Here is a 19,416-nt window from a genome sequence, read left to right as displayed (position 1 = left end):
AAGCTGCCCTAAGTAGGAGTCCATGTGGCAAGGGACTGAGGATGGCCTCCAGGCAATAGGTGGCATTGAACTGAGACCCCCAGTCCAATCGTCCCCGGGAAACTGAATCCTACCAACAACCAAATGAGCGATCTTAGAAGAGCTTCTTTCCCTCACTGAGCCTTGAGATGACTGCAGTTCCAGCCCACACTTTGATTGCAACCTTGTAGGGGGATCTTTAGCTGGACCACCAGCTAACCTGGGCCTGGATTCCTTACCCAGAGATACCATGGGATAATAGATGTTTGTTGTTTTAAGCCACTAAATTTTGGCGTAATTTGCTAAGCAGTGAAAAGTAACCAATACACATGCTAAAATTTAGGTACCACATTTGGAAGATTGCACTGGTCATGAGCCCATTTTTAATGATTTATTTGAGAGCAGAATATAAATAGAGTGAGACTGTATTCATTTCCCAGGAAGGTATGGAGAACCAAGAAGCTGGTGTTGAAAGGGAGATTGGGAGGGCAGGAATTTGTTTGTAATGAGGTGGAATATCTCTGACTTTCAGCCTGCCATTTTCCTTTCCAGTGTGGGAAAGAAAAGTTTTGAAGTTAGAAACTCTACTATGTGTACTGCAAAAGATGGCAGGCTAAGACTTATTTTTCTCCTAAAATACTTTTACAAATGTGTGTGTACCCTCTGTTTATTAGAGCATTAGGAATGATTAGGAAAGGAGGAAAGAGGGAAATCTGAAAGAAGATTGAACCTAAGGGGTTGAAGTGGCATTTCACCCAGAAATGCTGAGAATGACTCTGCAGATCATCTCACCCTCCATGCCCTGTAAATGAACATTCTTGCCTCCAAAACAGGAAAGCAGAACTATGAACTGTTTTGCCAATGTGCTCAGCAAATGAATACACTGGGGGCAGTGCTTAGTGATCAATGAAGTCAGGCAGATGGGGTGTGCTTGCCTTACATGTACTTTGTCCTGGATATGGGCATCAAGGAAGAGTTTGATAACAATGAGAAGGAAGAGCAATAGGATTGAGGAAGTGGAGATGACACTTCCTCTTCTTTCGAAAGAGCTTTACTCTCTGATCAGCTTTGAATGTTAGTTCTGGGTTGACTGAGCCTCCAGAGCTAAGGCTGCTTTGAGTAGAATCCTCAAGCTTGGCCTCAGAGTACTATGAGGCTTCAGAATCCAGAAATAAAGAGACTACTCTTGGATTTACTCTCTTTGTATTGCATGTAAGTAATATCACTCCTTGGCTGATGTGTGAGAGGTAATTGCTTGACAGATCAAGATGGCAAAGCAATGGATACCCTAGAACTCTCCTTACAGTAGTGAGGTAAGAAATGTGGCTTTGGGGATATGGTATTCACTAAGCTCTCTGTAATCTGGGAAGCCAGGTGCTAAAGATTCTCTAATTCTGTGAAAGCTTTGAAAGAGGAGAGAGTTGTATACTCACTGTGCTTTTGTGTTTCTTAAATGGGTGTTGTCTTGATAGGTGTTTAGACTGCAGACCACAGGTTTGATTTAGAAAAGCACTATTCAGCGTGTGTTTGGGTCCTGAGGAGTTCATTGGGGGAAGCGCTCTGGGGCCGCCCTCTTTCGAGAAAGTGTGTTCTTTGCCGGGGAGCTTCCTTTGCGTGGAGGCAACTGGGGGGCATTTTACTCTTTCATAAAGGTCTTGGGCTTGACACAATATCTCTGGTATGAAAATGATGGCTAGATGTTCTTGGTTCAGAGGCTTTTAGTAAGGGTGTCTGGGGCACTTGATTTTTCTTTGCTGGGGTGTATGTGAAAGAATTTAATTATAGCAGGCAGAATTATAACCCCCTGAAGCATCTTTGACTATAGCAGTGGACTTTATTAGTCTTGAGTGGCCTATGTGTTCCTAGTGCTGTCCTTGATAAAGTCTAATTTCTATCCAGTTATTTATTTTATGTAGAAAATAGAAACAGAGGGCTGGGCACGATGGCTCACGCCTGTAATCCCAGTACTTTGGGTGACTATGGTGAGAGGATCACTTGAGGTCAGGAGTTTGAGACCAGCCTGGGGGCAACGTAATGAGACCTCATCTCCACAGGAAAAAAAAAAAAAGGACAAGAAAAGAAAATAGAAATAGAAGGCTGGGTGTGGTGGCTCACACTTGTAATCCCAGTACTTTGGGAGCCCAAGGCAGGTTGATCACCTGAGGTCAGGAGTTCGAGACCAGCCTAGCCAACATGGTGAAACCCCATCTCTACTAAAAATACAAAAATCAGCTGGTCATGGGAGCATGCACCTGTAATCCCAGCTACTTGGGAGGCTGAGGCAGGAGCATTGCTTGAACCTGGGAAGTGGAGGTTAGAGGGAGCCTACATTGCACCACTGCACTCCAACCTGGGCGACAGAGCAAGACTCCATCTCAAAATAAAATAAAATAAAGAAGAAAACACAAAAAGAAAGAACACGCATTTCTTTCTGCTCACATCATGCAAGCAAGGAGGAAAAGGGTGTAAGTTTGTGTATGTGTTGATGAACTCATTCTTTAATTTACCTTTTAATTTTCTTCCATTCCTCTTTTTATAAATCAAGTGTCTTTTCTGGAGTGGGTCCATGTATGAACTATTTCAGGCAAGCTGTGTTAAGCAAATATACATCATCAGAGTATGGAAATAGGAAGTTCTTTCCTGTGGTAGTTTGCTGTGGCAATAAGAGATAAGAAATTACTTCATGACTATTGCCTGAGACTTTCCTTTTGACTCGTGTATCCTTTTGAATCAACAGCTCACTTCTGCTTTCCAGCCAGCTTGGAGGCTCTGCAGTGCGAGCTGATAAATGAAGTACAGGTTAACAATTTGAAGTAGGTCTAATGTAGCAAATGGTGTGTGTGTGTGTGTGTGTGTGTGTGTGTGTGTGTGTGAAGAAAAATCCTAAAAAATAAGCTTTTCAGCCTTAAAGAGAATCCTGCAAATGGAGGAGTTACTTATGCTCCCGAGTGCTCAGAACAGTGCCTGCTCTCAGTAAATATTTGTTGAATGAATGAATAACTGGGATAATTCATAAAATGAATGTGGTAGGAAAGCCATTGCTTTATCTCTGTTACTCAGGCACTTTAAAAAGTGAAGGTTAGAAAAGGTCAGAGGTAAGCAGGAGAGGAGAATATGAAGGTGTAAAGAAAGGGTGTGTAGAACAGGGATCAGAAAAGTCCCTAGGTCAGTAAAGTAAAAGGGGTGGCAATACGTGGTGGTAGAGGTGGAGGTGGAGATAAAGGGCTTGGTGGTGGAATTGGTGGTGGTAGGGGAGGTGATGGTGGAAGTGACGGTGGAGATGGTAGAGGTGGTTGTGGAGGAGATGGTGGAGGTGGTGGTTGAGGTGGTGGTGGAGATGGTGGTTGGAGGTGATGGTGGAGGTGATAGATGGTAGAAGTGATGGTAGATATGGTGGAGGTGGTTGAGGAAGTGATGGTAGAAGTGACAGTACAGATAGTGGAGATGGTGGTTGGAGATGATGGTGGTAGAGGTGATGGTGGAGGTAATTATGGGAAGGTCAGTGTAATTTAGCCAAGAGAAAACACAGTTTGGGGGTCAGATATATCTGTTCAAAATCTGTATCTCTGAACCCACCAGCTCTATGACCTCTGAACCTATAAAGTGGTGACTATAACTTACTGACTTTTTGGGTTGTTGTATGGGGGTTAAAAATATCATTGCATTAAATGGCAGTTATCAATATCAGTTTTCAAGTTGCCACAGCCACGCTTAAAAATTTAATCACTAATTTGTCTTTTCTTCTTTATGCTTTGTGCATTTTCTGAATTTTATAAAGTGAAAGTGAGTTTTTAAAAGAATCATTAATTTAAAATAAATGTTACAAGCCTAGTTATCAGAATGGTTGAATACATGGTGGTATATAAAGAAATGTCATCAATAAAATGATATTTATGGAAATAGTCTCATGATGTAATGCTAAGTCAAAAAAGGAGGAACATAACTTTTTCAACTATGTAAAAATACTGCAGAGAAGCAAGATTTGGGTGAAATGTGTTAAAATGTTAATATATGAACAGTGGACTTATAGCTCATGATTTTTCTTTTTCTTTTTCTTTTTTTTTTGAGACGGAGTCTCGCTCTGTCGCCCAGGCTGGAGAGCTCATGATTTTTCTTTCTTTGTACTTTGTACTCTATTTTTTCCGCAGATTTTTCATTAGTGGCACATACCTGAACTATTTTAGTAATATGAAAATAAAACAAATGTTGAAAGAAAATAAACAAGCCCGGTGCGGTGGCTCACGCCTGTCATCCCAGGACTGTGGGAGGCCAAGGCAGGCAGATCACCTGAGGTCAGGAGTTCAGAACCAGTCTGACCAACATGGCGAAACCCTGTTTCTACTAAAAATATAAAAATTAGCTGGGCATGGTGGCAGGCGCCTGTAATCCCAGCTGCTCAAGAGGTTAGGCATGAGAATCGCTTGAATCCGGGAGGTGCGGTGAGCCGAGATCACGCAGCTGCACTCCAGCTTGGTCAATGAGGGAGACTTCATCTAAAAAAAAAAAAAAGAAATGGACAAAAATTTAACCCTCCTTAAGTCTTCCACCAACAGGACAACAAAAGCAATGTTTTAGTTATAGTGTGCTAAAGTTCGTGGTTCATTGCAGTCTAAGAAATGACACTTAAAATTCATGTTATTTAGTCTTTGTAGGGGAATCCCCTTTGACAGTAAGCCTGGTGCAGAAACATGTGTCAACTCTGAAGTGAGAAAAAGGAAACATGGTCCCACTGGGGCTGGCTGGTCTGATTAATTCCTAGAATGACCTGAAAATGGGTTATTTTCTCTGAATGATTTATAACTGCGTCTAAACCTGAGTTTGACGATTTCCTAAAAAATTCAATAGTCAATTCGTCAGTTACTAATTCTAAGTTCAATTTAAATCTCCCAGTATAATTGTAATTCATTTTTTAGGGAATGTTGCCATATCTTTATCATCTTGGTACGCATAGGGAGAGGTCATGAAAACATTTTTGTAGAGTCACAGGTTATTTTGTAGAGTCAAGAATTATTATTCCTGTTGTTAGAATCTTGGCCCTGCCATCTCACAGGGCCAGCAGGTCACCATGGAGTCCCTTATCAGGGACGTAAGCAAAATAAAATATTTTGGCTTGTAGGCATTTAAAAGAATCTTCTGCCTCTGTCTTAGAATCAATCTTTGCCTTAGAAAGGAGAGATAGTTGGCAGACAAAAAGGCAAAGGGCTGAACAAATGTGAGCAAAGACAGGCCTCCTAGACTGACACAGGGATTGACACAGAAGCAGCTGAAAGGTGAAAAGTGAGCCAGCTTAAACTCAGCCCAAAGTTACTAGAATGTGGATGAGTCTTTCAAAAGAAGTCTGCATAAAGAATGACCAGATCATCAAGGAAAACTAAGTCAAGTTAGAAATGAAAGAATTAATCAAAGAAACAAAAACCCAGCATGCACTAGGCGTCAAAATGGAAATGGCAGCATGATAGGATTCCCGACAGAGTCTACAGCATTTTCTGAATATTTCATATGTGGAGTGCTGAATAAAAACCAATGATATTACTGAGCGCTTGGTAGGTTCTAGACGCTGTGATCTGCACTTTTATTTTTACCTTTTAGTTTACATTTACATTTACAATTTCTTTTTCTTTCTTCAACTTTTAAGTTCCAGTGTACATGTGCAGGATATGCAGGCTTGTTACATAGGTAAATGTGTGCCTTGGTGATTTGCTGCATAAATCAACCCAACATCTAGGTATTAAGCCCAGCATCCATCAGCTATTCCCGATGCCCTCCCTCTCCCCCGACCCCCACAGGCCTCAGTGTGTGCTGTTCCCCTCCCTGTGTCTATGTGTTCTCATTGTTCAGCTCCCACTTGTAAGTGAGAACTGCGGTATTTGGTTTCCTGTTCCTGCGTTAGTTTGCTGAGGATAATGGCTTCAAGCTCCATCCGTGTCCCTGCAAAGGACATGATCTCGTTCCTTTTTATGCTATTTCAGCCACTTCTTAAAACAGTTCTGGGAAATAGTACTATTGTTATCTCCATGAAATTGAAGCTTAGAGAGGTAAAGTCCTCTGCCTCAAACCACCACAATAGGCAGGAGAGAGGGATTCAAACCCAGATCTTTGTGTCTCTGAGCCTGTGGCCTAACTACCATTCTACACATTACATTGTTTTCATTTATGTTAAAGTTTTTGTTACATAAATAGTGATTTGACACCAAGGGCGAGTCTGAGCAGAGCAGATTTGCTCTCTACTTTAAAACCGTCCAAGTGAAATTCTTTTCTACTTTCTTAGGGAGGAGGTAGTGGAAAGGAGTTGTTCTTTTTTTCCAGGAAACTGTCTGTGCCTTGGCATGACTGCACATCCGTGATTGTCTTCTTAGGCAGCCAGGTGGTACCATGTAGGAAATGATTCCAGCCAGCAGGGAGCAAAAGGGGACTGGGGGGACCTCAGAACCATCCCTCGGTAGTTCACAACCACAGTCAAGATATGTGACTGTTCCATCACCACGAGGATCCCTCATGCTGCTCTTTCATAACCGTACCCAATCTAATTTAAAAAATATCCAATTTCCATTTTGAGTATTGTTGGACCCATATTGATGGGGCCTTCTATTAGGCTCAATTTTTTTAGTGGGAACACCACGTATCAAAAGGTTAGGAGACCTGAGTGTCCTGCCTGTGGTATATAATAGTTTTGTGCTATAAGCAAGCATTTAACTTCTCCACGCTTGAGTTTTCTCATCTATAAAAGCTGAGATAAAAAATACCAAACCAGGCCAGGTGTGGTGGTTGATGCCTGTAATCCTAGCACTTCGTGAAGCCGAGGTGGGAGGATCGCTTGAGGCTAGGAGCTGAAGACCAGACTGGGCAATAAAGCAAGATCCCATCTCTGCAAAAATAAGAAATGTGGCCAGGTGTGGTGATGTGTGGGCCTGTAATCCCAGCTGCTCAGGAGGCTGAGGCAGAAGGATCCCTTGAGCATAGGAGTTTGAAGCTGCAGTGAGCTATGATCATGCCACGGCTGTACAGCCTGGGCAACAGAGTGAGACTCTGTCTCTGAAAAAATAAAAAAAACTAACCAATTGCTTTGATGTATGGGCCAAATGAAAGTAAATATATATACTTAGAAGAAAACAAAAATATTATAAACCAATGGAGCCCTTCTTGGAAGCTAATACAGGAGGTAAATAATGAAAGCAATTTTAAGTGCTAGTAATAAACCCATCTGTATTGCTGGCAAGCACTTCTAGGGGCCAAATTGAACATGACTCATTTCTATGAAGTTAACTTGTGGCATTGGGTCTCAAACAGTAGAGTCACTTCATCATTGAATGGGAGTAAATAAAGACACTCAACAATGAGACACATTTACAAAATGAAAATCAGGCTATTGTGAAATCTATAAAACGACTTCCTTTCATAAATGGAGTCTAGATAGTTATCCCAGATTATCATGACAATTTGGTTACTTGTTAGATATGGAACATTAGTGTCTATTTGGGGTGATATTTACTTACCTCAGTTTCTATTGAAAGAAAAGTTCAAATATTCTGAAAATGATGCAATGTGATGGAACTTTGATCCACATGTAAAATCTAGGGCTGCAATCTAAGTGTATAGCAAGTGGAAACTTCTCAATAAATGGATGTTATATCATTTTAGTGGTTCATCTGTAATTGTTGATCACTTTGATCCATAAATTTAGGCTGGTACCTGCATAAGTACTTTAATGACAGCATAAATAGCCATGATTTCCAGCATATTCTTGAGTTTCTCTGTGACATAAGAATCTCTTAAATCCCCTTTTCAGCAGAATTTGAATTGCCCTGATTCCTATTACATGATTATCCCTAGCAGAACAACATTCTTTTAACAGGTAAATATCATTATAGGAAGCTAATTCATTTAATCTGTGCAAAACTAAAAATATCTTTTTTCTCCTTCTCTTAATTGATTCATATTTAATTTTTGTTAGACTTGTTAATTTTATATAATCTTTTTCTAAACGTGCAATAGAAACCTGTGACCAGATAGATTTTTTCAAATTTGGGCGGGGTAGAAGTTCTTTTTTTCCTGACTATTGTGAAGGAGACTGCATTCTTAGGAGTTTTATGCACTGATCTCTAATGCCAGAGAGGAATAGAACATTTAACTACTTATAAGCAAATGTACATATATTAATAGAGACTGAACCTTAGTCTAAAACAGGAAAATAGGCCAGGCACAGTGGCTCATCCCTGTAATCCCAGCACTTTGGGAGGCTGAGGTGTGAGGATCACTTGAAACCAGGAATTCGACCCACCACTTTGGTAGGGTGGGGTGAAAAGATCACTTGAGCTCAGGAGTTTGAGATCAGCCCAAGCAGCATATAGCAAGACCTCGTCTATACTAAAAACAAAACAAAACAAAACAAAACAAAAATTAGCTAAGTGTGGGAGAGCATGCCTGTAGTCTCAGCTGCTCAGGAGATGGAGGCAGGAGGATCACTTGAGACCAGGATACTGAGGTTGCAGTGAGCGATGACCATACCACTGCATTCCTTCCAGGGTGACAGACAACGACCCTGTTTCAATAATAATAATAATAATAATAAGATAGAATAATACAAACCTCTGAGAAAGGAAAAAAGATGAAACCAACCAAAACACTTCCCAGGAAACTTAATTTAACATTATTCACTCCTACAGAATGTAATTCTATGTAAAGTGTCACAGTTTATCCAAAGATAAGCTGTACTTATACAAAGTTATGTTTTAAGGAGAAAATCAGTAATTATTTGAAAAACTAAGCAAACAGTTATAAACATGAAAACCATATGTTTTAGGCTACTTGTTTACGATTATTCTGTTTGAATAGCTCAGACTACAGCACACTATTGGGTAAATCTGTAATAGTTTTATGGACTGATGAGAATATATATAATCTCAACAATTTCTTGAACATGTTTGAAGATCCTGCTATTCTAGCAGATTAAATGATTGCAGCAGGAACATTGCATTTATTCACTGGAAGTGCAAGTCATTTGTAACAACTTTGTTCTTTCCACCAATTAAAAGCCTGAAGCAAATGATATTAAGGACCTTATTTTCTGGTTCCTTGTTAAGTCACAAATCCCAACCTCTTTTTCTATCCTGATAAAAAATAGTCAAGGAGTTGTTCTTACTAGTGGTTGTGAATGCTAACCATATAATATGATAAGGACTCACTTACAAATATTCAACATTCACCAAATACTTATTGAGTACTTAATATTTTCCACATAACGTGCCAGGTATTTCATTACAATTAAACGGACAAGATCACCTTTGAAATTCCCCTGGAATCGTATGAATTAGTATTGTCTCTTGGTTAGACTCAGTTATAGCCAGTCTGTCAAAGAGAAGTGTCTGAACTTGAACTCTCTTGGTCAAATACGGTCACAGTTTTCCAGTTAGAGCTGGATTTTACTCTGGAACACAGTTACCAGCGTTTTCTGCACTTAGATTTTCAACTTGATTAATCAACTGGAGCAGCTTTTGCGTAGGTAATGGGGACTTGAGGGAGGGACTGTCAAACAAGGTTTGAGCCAGGCACTTGAGTACTAGTTTTATTTTGTGAACATTCACAAACATTCCAAAGTTATGTACAAATTAGTTGCCTTGAGAGGAACGCTGGAGTCCCAGATATTCTGAGCTGAGAAACCAGCACGGGGAGAGAGACACCAAGTCACCAAAACACAGTAAGTGAGCTGAGTAATGAAGGCTCAGCGACTCCAGATTGCCTTGAAGTGACTTTGCTTTCAAGTTGGCATTAGCTGTAGTCACAGGGTCCTAGACATGGGGTGTAGTAATTTCCACCTTGCGTTGCATCCTCTTTGTGTTCCGTGCATTGGGAGCAAGTTGGCAAGCGATTCCTCCGTCAATCTCAGTGGACTTCAGGGATTGAGCACCAAACCACTGTTTACTCCCCACAAGCTCACGTTTCTTATCATTGTGGAGGTGGCCTTTTGCCAATGGATGGATGCTCCTGGCCCGTGAAACATTCTAGGCAATGCCTGGAACTTTCTGGGCAGTAGAAGTCACTGATGTGAGCCTTAGAGGAAGGCAGAAAATAGAGTCCAAGAGGACTCCTTCTTTCTATAGGTTGGTGAAAAGTAGTTTTTAATGGCAAAACCTGCAACTACTTTTGCACCAACTAATAATTGCAGCTCCTTCAACAGGCCATGCAGGCCTTCCCCAGCCTCACTGGCTGTGTGGCACATGGAGGTAATATATACTGTCCTCTTGCTGTTTGCAAGGGACCGTGTTAAAGGCCTTACATTCATTATCTATTTTTTAAAATCAAATAGCTCTAGGAAGTGCTGTTATTATTAACTACTTCCCTTTTTCTGATGAGAAAACACAGGTTCAGAGAACTTCAAACCTGGCTCGAGGTCACCCAGAAATAGTACAGTCAGGGTTCCAACCCCAATAGTTTGACTCTGGGGTCCGAATTTGAGCCTAGGCGTGTTTGACCTGAGAGTCCAGTATATAGCCGCCCTGAGGGAATGTATTATAATATAAGGAAAAGGATGCTACATAATTTCTTATTTTTGGATAAGGTTGTTTTGTGCTTGTCCACCTTTGTCTCCATTCCTGGAGCTGAGAATGTGTGTAATCCAACCCCAGTGAGGCCAGAGCAAGCTTGTTTGGGTGAATAATGATTTTAGGAGTGCTCAGCCCAGATTTGCCTGAACCTTGAGGAAAATCTCATTCCCAAAGACGCTTCCAGATCAAAGCTGAGGAGAGTTGGGGTTGAGGGTGATGGAGCATTGTTTCTAATAATTTAGATTGAAAAGGGGAAGAAAACAGAGATTAAAACATAGGAAAGCAGAGTTTTGAGAGGATGTGCTTGGATAGGGATACAGTCTGACCACCCAAATCTTATCTTAAACTGTAATCCGAATTGTAATCCCCATGTGTTGGGGGAGGGAACTTGTGGGAGGTGATTAGACCATGGGGGCAGTTCCTCACGTTGTTCTCATGATAGTGAGTGAGTTCTCACGAGATCTGATGGTTTTATAAGAGGTTTTCCCCTGCTTTGCTCTGCACTTCTCTCTCATGCCGCCGCATGAAGAAGGACATGTGTGCTTCCCCTTCCACCATGATTGTAAGTTTCTTGAGGCCTCCCTGGCCATGCGGAACTGTGAGTCAATTAAACCTTTTTCCTTTATACATTACCGAGTCTCAGGTATTTCTTCAGAGCAGCATGAGAATGGACTAACACAGATAGTCCATGCATTCTTTCTAATTATTATACAACTAGAAAAAGTTCTTGAATGAAAGAAAAGATTAGCATATGCTAAATTAGAAAAAAGGAGAGAAGAAATAATCTCTTTAGGCAAACACTTTGAATTCAACCTCATAGTAAAATGTGTTATCCACTTTCTTGATATCTAGAGCTTAAATTTTTAAAAATAATTATTTTTCCTTAGTACACATAGAATGCATTTTATTGCCAATGACACAGATAAGCAAGGAAAAGATAAATACTTTTCATGATCCAATAACCTTGAAATAATTATAGTTAACATTTTGATGTAAAATTTTCAATGTTTTTGCTTTTTAAAAATGTACATGTGAGGCCAGGTGCAGTGGCTCACACCTGTAATCCCAGCACTTTGGGACACTGAGGTGGGCAGAGGGCATGAGCTCAGGAGTTTGACACCAGCCTGGGAAACATGGTGGAACCCTGTCTCTACCAAAAAGTATACAAAAAATTAGCCAAGCGTGGTGGCGCATGCCTGTGGTTTCAGCTACTTGGGAGGCTGAATTGGGAGGATTACTTGGTACCACTACACTCCAACCTGGGTGACAGAGTGAGACCCCATCTCACAAAAGAAGTGTGTATTTACAAAAAAAGAGATACAAGTGTATTTTAATATATTAAAGTCATATTCCTAACACATCGTATATTTTAGATACAAAGATTTACCATATGGGGTACAGTAGCCAAAGTTTTTGAATGGATAGATGAAGAGATTTCTTTCTTCATGATAACTGCCCATAGGAAAGCTCAGATATTCAGAATTATTAAATACTGAAGAATTGACAAATCTAAGACATTTTCAACCAAAAAATGGTGAGCAGTCATGTAAAACAAAAGAAAGCAGAAGTTAATGAAAGAACAAAAAAAAAAAAAAAAAAAAAAGAAATAATCCATATGAGAGATGAGAAAGTGGATTATTCTCAATTGGCTTGCATTGTTTTTTGCAATTTTATTTTGGTGTTTCATGGTCCTGGAGACTAGTAGGGCTCTGATCTCCATGTGATTTTAAGCTCGTCATATCATCACGCATGTAAAATTTTTGAGTTATCTGACTGTAAGAAAGATAATGTCTTAAGCCTAGAATTTCTGTTCAGTCCCCTGAGACATTCATCCCGATTCAGCAAATATTTGTGTAAAATTTTCTCTGTATTAGGCATTATGAAGAATATAAAATGAATACTAGAAAATAATAGTTACTACAAATATCTTGCTAATTTACAGTGACAACAAAACACACACATGAAACAGTAAATAAAAGAACCGACCGGGTGCGGTGGCTCACGCCTGTAATCCCAGCACTTTGGGAGGCCAAGGCGGGTGGATCACCTGAGGTCAGGAGTTTGAGACCAGCCTGGGCAACACGGTGAAACCCTGTCTCTACAAAAAGTATTAAAATTAGCTGGGTGTGATGGCGTGTAGGAGGATTGCTTGAAGCCAGGAAGAGGAGATTGCACCACTGCATGCCAGGCTCGGTGACAGAGTGAAACCCTGTCTCAAAAAAGAGCAACAACAACAAAAAAGACCCAAAGTGACATGTGATTGTCATGGTGAACAGTGTAGAGAATAAGTATGCTAAACGTTAGAGAGAGCGTGATCCAGGAGCCTGTAACGGTGGAGAAAAAAGTTGAGTAACAACTTCTGTTCTGTTCAGAAAAAAGGGGAAAGTTTCAGGTGAGGGGAGAAGAGAGATAACCATGAAAGTCAGTAGGAAAATGTAGGCTCAGAGCTCTCCCCGGGTGCCATCTGTAATGGTACTTGGGATTCGTGCTCCAGCATATTGGTCACTCCTATACCAGGAAGAATCCTGGATCCCGGAGGGAAGACCTTTATGCTGCCAGTTGCTAAACCCGTGAACATGGGGTTTTCTTCATGTCTTAGTTTCTCCATTTGTGAAACGGGCAGCCTCATATCTTTACATGCCCCAAAGTCATTGGGGCCTCTATGAGAGAATGTGTTTGAATGAGATTTTTCAGTTGAAAAACAGGATGTAAGTATCTTTGGTGATAATGATTTACTGGATATACAGACGGAAGAAAAGCACAAAACCAGGACATGAAAGGACAGTGACGTCCTCATGATATGGCTCCGCTGAGGGGAGGAACACCAGGGATCTTGACTTACGTGAATTAGATAAAACGATATGGACACATGTGGAGTGGTTTTAAGAAGCAGAACATTTAATAGGCAAGAGATAAGGGAGACGAAAGAAAGAAGAATCTCCCGTGTACAGACACAGAGGGAGGACGGCTCCAAAGCCGAGAGGAGACTCCGAGTGTGGTGGAAAACAGCCAGTTTTATGAGGAGGCTGGAGGGGGCGGTGTCTGATTTGCACAGGGCTCAGGGGATTGGTTTGACTAGGCATGTCATTCATGAAGCCTGCAAAAAAACTTGCCCTCCCACCTTAGTCTTTTAATATGCAAATACAGGGCGCCATGATGTTCTGCACACTTGGGGATATGTAGGGGTGCCCATGCTGCCAGGCACACATCTGGGCAAGGGCAAGAGGGCAGTCGTGGGAATTTCCAGGCTGGTTGGACCCAGTTTCTAATGGCCCGCATTTGCATATCAAAGATTACCAACCCAGTTCTAAGAGCCAAGGCTTTCCTGCTAGACAAGAAACGTTTCTGGAGCTGCTTTACAAGGGAAGAAAATGTTCCAAGGACCCCTTTTCCTCTCTATCTGCCTAAGATAATTTCTTAATAACTCCTACAGCAGTCACAGCACACCCGGGTCAATGTGAGTAATTTTAGAGACAGAGTGAGTGCATAATTGGGTCAGATTGGCAGAGGAAAGAAGGCTGGTTGATAGGTTGAGGCCCCTGAGACTTCTCTGATCAGCATAGAGAAATGGTGGGAAGTGAGGTGACTTGGGGAGGAAAAGCTTTCCCAGGGAAATGGAGCATTTTGGATGTCTGCTGATAGGGAGAGTTTTCATACATTTGTATTTCACCTAATAAAATGGCACTTTCCTGAGTTTTGTGGGCAAAGCATGATGTTAAATCTTTTAACATCTTCTTTCTACTAATTGAATAGGAGGAAAAGGAAATTTCTTCTTTTTCTTCTTATTTCACTTATTTCCTTTTTGTGTCCCTAGAAGCACATGACATAATGCTCAACAAAAAGCAAAAAGATGCAGTGGCTTTGAGAAAATATTATGATAACTGAAATGAGTGACTGAGGCAAGGGGCTCAATGAATCGAGGTTTATTAGGCCAGCTTTAGGGCGTTTCTGGGAAAAACTTGAGCCATAAACACATCTGTGGCTGTCTTTCCTTCCTTCCTTCCTTCCTTCCTTCCTTCCTTCCTTCCTTCCTTCCGCCTAGGACTTGACTGCCTCCTACATGCAGGACCGCCGATGCCCGCTCCCTGATGCCTCCCATTGCCTTAATTCGTAATCAGTTCTTTCGTGCTTGGGTTGCGAGGGAGGGCGGGCATGCTTTTTTGCTGTCTGTGATGTCGGGGTGTACTTTCTTTTTCTTGCTGGCTTTGACTTTCTGTCGCGATCATCTTTCTTTCTTTTCTTCCTTCTTCTTTCTTTCTTCCTTCCATTCCTTCCTTCCTCCTTCCTTCCTTCCTTCCTTCCTTCCTTCCTTCCTTCCTTCCTTCCTTCCTTCCTTCTTTCTTCTTCCTTTTCTTTCCTCCTCCTCCTCCTTCTTCTCCCCTCCTCCTCCTCCTCCTCTTCTTCTTCCCCTTCTTCTTCCTCTTCCTCTTCCTCTTCCTCTTCTTCTTCTTCTTCTTCTTTTCTTCTTTTCTTTTATAGCATCTGGCTCTTTCGCCAAGGCTGGAGGCAGTGGTGGGATCCCAGTTCACGGTAACCTGCAGCTCCTGGGCTCAAGTGATCCTCCCGCCTCAGCCTTCTGAGTACCTGGGACTACAGGCACATGCGACCAAGCTTGACTAGTTTTCTTGTGTTATTTTCTGTAGAGACAGGGTCTCGCCATATGCCCAGGCTGGTCTTAAACTCCTGGACTCAAGTGATCCACTGGTCTCAGCCTCCCAAAGTGCTGGCATTACAGGCGTGAGCCACCATACTCAGCCTTGTGGCTGTTTTTCTGAAGAGACTTTTAGAAGGTTTAGTATTTACACATTTCCTTAAAGAGGGAAGGAGGCTAGATGCAGTGTCTCATGCCCGTAATCCTAGTACTTTTGGAGGCTGAGGCAGGAGGATCACTTGAGACCAGGAGTTTGAGACCAGCCTGAGTAACACAGCAAAATTCAGCCCTGCCTGCCTCCCTTTCCTCAGCCCCCCACCCTGCCACCATTTCTCCAAAAAATGAAAAAAATTGCCAGGTGTGGTGGTGCGTGCCTGTGATCCCAGCTACTTGGGAGGCTTAGGTGGGAGGATCACTTGAGTCGCAGAAGTTAAGGCTGTAGTGAGCTATGATCATGCCACTCCTCTCCAGCCTGAAAAGGGGAAGGCTTATAGGGAGAGGGGCGGGTAGGTAGTAAGAGGAATGGTTACATTCTTGTGAGACTTTAGTCAATGTCCAGAAATCTACATTTTACATAAGACAAGATGAATAATAGAATTAAAAAAAAAAAAAAAAACAGGGAGTAAAGGAAAACTCAATTATGCAGAGGTCTTTGGGTAAGTGGAGGTATGATTGATCTAGTCTTTGTTCTGTACCTGGGGAAAAAAAGCTTGTAATGACGTTATTGGTATGGAATCAAACAGACTTCAGGTTTAGGAGCCAGACTTAGACTGCAGACCTAAAGTATAATTGGCATGTCCATGGTTATGGGAGGCCAGCAAAGAATTTACTTCAAATGATCTGTGGGAACAGTCTTGAAAGATGCCTGAGGCCTTTTGCCTTTCTGTGGGGGTCTGGGTAATGCATGCCAGTAACAGCTATTCATTTGAAAAAGGATGTTGCATGACTCAACCTCTATGCTTAACATCTTTGACATAAGGGGTTTGGGAGTCCTGAGATATTTAAATTTTCCTTTACATTATCAGTACAATAGGGTAGTAGCTGGAGCTCAGGCAGCAGTTAGAGGCTTACATATCACACTCTTCTTTTTAGGTGAAGGCATACAGACATTATAAATTATTAAGGTTTAATGCAATCAACTCAGAATGAGTGGTGGTAATGATAAAGCAGGAATGAAGAACACATCCACACAATCTATAAATGTTCATTCCAACTTTAGTGTTTGAGTAATTTCTTCCCTAATCATCTAATAGATTTCGCAATTAGTTTTATCTTCCCTTATGCATTGAACCTTCCAGTGGACACAGGAAAAAAAGCCAAAGGAGGAAGAAAGATGAAAAAGGAGGAAGCTTGGGAAATTCACACACTATTAAAGGATCCGGAACTGATTTAGCCTGGCAAACTTCCTGCCTGTTTTGTTCATTGCACTCTGTTCAGACTGCTCTGAAAGGCTCCATTTCGGCCAAATCTAGGATCTTTCTCATGCTAATCTTTCTGGATTCAGCATTCCTTTCAATATCAATCATAACCTCCATCCCCAAATGATCCCTTCTGTAGGCTTCAAGCCCCAGGGCTTTCAGCCTCTTCCACCCTGGTGACTTGTACTCCATCTCTCTCAAACTTTTTCTTTTAACTATGGGCTCTTATTTGATTTAGTTCTTGGCACCCTGTGTTGCTGTCCCTAGTGTGAAAGGAAAATATCTTGGGCCCCCACAATCACTAAGCTAAGAGGAAAACTCAAGCTGGAAACTGCTTATGGCAAACCTGCCTCCCAGTCTATTCAAAGTTATTCCTCTGCTGACTGTGATAAATGCATATCTGATGGCCTCCTTTGAAAAGACTGATCAGCGACGCAGAACAACACAACAGCTTGTCTGCCACCTATCTGTGACCTGGAAGCGCCCTCTCCAGTTTGAGCCTTCCTGCCTTTGCTTCAAGTTGTTCCGCCTTTCGGACCTAACCAATGTACTTCTTACATATCTATACTTTATATATAAATGAAATATATAAATATAATATGCATATATATACATATATATGTATTTATTTCTGTTTTTTTTTTTTTTTTTTTTTTTTTTTGAGATGGAGTTTTGCTCGTTTCCCAGGCTGAGTGCAATGACGTGATCTCGGCTCACTGCAACCTCCACTTCCCGGATTCAAGCGATTCTCCTGCCTCAGCCTCTGGAGTAGCTGGGATTACAGGCATGCGCTACCACGCCTGGCTAATTTTGTATTTTTAGTGGAGACGGGGTTTCTCCATGTTGGTCAGGCTGATGTCGAACTCCCAGCCGCAGGTAATCCACCCACCTTGGCCTTCCAAAATGCTGGGATTACAGGCGTTAGCCACTGCGCCTGGCTGTTCTCACACATTTTAATTGATATCTCATGTCTCCCTAAAATGTATAAAACTGGCTGGGCGCAGTGGCTCAAGCCTGTAATCCCAGCACTTTGGGAGGCTGAGGCGGGCAGATCACCTGAGGTTAGGAGTTTGAGACTAGCCTGGCCAACATGGTGAAACCCGTCTGTACTAAAAATGCAAAAATTAACTGGGTGTTGCTGGCATGCACCTATAATCCCAGCTACTAGGGAGGTTGGGGCAGGAGAATTGCTCGAACCTGGGAGGCAGAGGTTGCAAGGAGCCGAGATCACACCACTGCACTCCAGTCTGGGCGACAGAGCGTGACTCCATCTCAGTAGTAATAATAATAATAATAATAAATTAAAAAATAAAATCTATAAAACCACGCTGTGCCCTGACGACATTGGGCAGATGTCTTCAAGACTTCCTGAGGCTGTGTCACGGGCACGCATCCTCAACCTTGGCAAAATAAACTGAGACCTGTCTCAAATTTTCAGGGTTCATTCTAGAGACTCTCTCAGGAAGTTCCCTAGCCTCAAGTATCTTCAACTGCTACTCTGCAATATGTTGAGGACCCATCTTTCCAGCCTTGATCTAACTCTAGATCCCCACTCAGATTCCTCTTGCTATCAGGTTTCCCCCACTCACATTACTGACATTATTTACAACTTGAACATGCTTGAAATTAAATTATCACTTGGCCAGGTGCGGCAGCTCACGCCTGTAATCCCAGCACTTTAGGAGGTGAGGTGGGTGGTTCACTTGAGCCCAAGTGTTCTAGACCAGTCTGGGTTACATAGTGAGACCCCATCTCTATAAAAATAGTTTTTAAAATTAGCTGGATGTGGTGGTGTGTGCTTGTAGTCCCAGCTACTCAGGAGGCTGTGTGGAAGAATCACTTGATCCCAGGAGTTTGAGACTGAAGTGAGCTACGATTGCACCACTGCACTCCAGTCTGGGTAACAGAACCAGAACCTCTCAAAAAACAAAAACAAAAACAAAAACAAAAACAAAAACAAAAAACAAAAACAAACAAACAAACAAACAAACAAAAAAGACCAGGCTTAATAGCTCATGCCTGTAATCCTACCACTTACCACTTTGGATGGGAGCAATGCTTGAGGCCTGGAGTTTGAGACCAGCTTGGGCAATATAGCAAGTTCCAGTCTCTAAATTAAAAAAAAAGATTAAAAAAATGATAAAAGTAAGTAAATAAAATAAATTATTACTCAATGTACTCTTGCTGTTCTTATGCTATTTTGAGAATTCATGGACAGTGGATTGAACCAAACGAACTTGGTTGAATTTATTTTTTAAAAAATGATTAGGCTCTTCTCCTCTCTCATTTATAGGTTAACACACCTGTATCCAATTATATTGGTCAAAATTAAATAATGAGATTCAGAAAATATGATCAAGTATAGAGTTTATTTTAACCTAAATTTTGAGAATGGCCCCCAGGAGCACAGATTCAAGTTGCTCTGAATATACACTCTGATTAACAGCAGTTACAGGTGGGTTTTTAAAGGAAAAAAGAAGAGGCAGTTCCTAAATTGTTTATCGATAATTTACATTGAAATAACAAGCTATTCATTGGCAGCAATGTACGTTGTTTTTTGTGCATGAAGGTAATGGGTGAGGCAGCTAGGCAGGAACAAAGAGATTTTATTTTTCTTATTTTTTAGAAGCAGGGTCTCGCTCTGTTGCTCAGGCTGGAGTGCAGTGTTGCAGTCTCAGCTCATTGCAACCTCCACCTCCCGGGCTCAAGCGATCCTCCTGTCTCAGCCTCCTGAGTAGCTGGGACCACAGGTGTGCTTCACCATGCCTGGAATTTTTTGTATATCTTT

The 19,416-nt window shown here is 41.5% G+C and overlaps 1 protein-coding gene across 2 annotated transcripts in view; it reads left to right on the top strand.

Annotated features, from left to right (window-relative positions):
- Positions 1-1,106: 1,106 nt before the first annotated feature.
- Positions 1,107-19,416, top strand: part of IPCEF1 (interaction protein for cytohesin exchange factors 1) — a 206,888-nt gene continuing 188,578 nt past the window's right edge. For both annotated transcript variants that reach the window (XM_030928346.1, XM_010357563.2), the window contains exon 1: positions 1,107-1,230. The gene's annotated coding sequence lies outside the window, so the exon portion shown is untranslated. The remainder of the gene's footprint in view (positions 1,231-19,416) is intronic.

This window comes from Rhinopithecus roxellana, chromosome 4, assembly GCF_007565055.1.
Source record: "Rhinopithecus roxellana isolate Shanxi Qingling chromosome 4, ASM756505v1, whole genome shotgun sequence".
In the NCBI taxonomy this organism is placed as follows: domain Eukaryota; kingdom Metazoa; phylum Chordata; class Mammalia; order Primates; family Cercopithecidae; genus Rhinopithecus; species Rhinopithecus roxellana.
The sequence above is the reverse complement of the archived record's forward strand: the minus strand, read 5'-3'. Positions and strand labels throughout refer to the sequence as shown.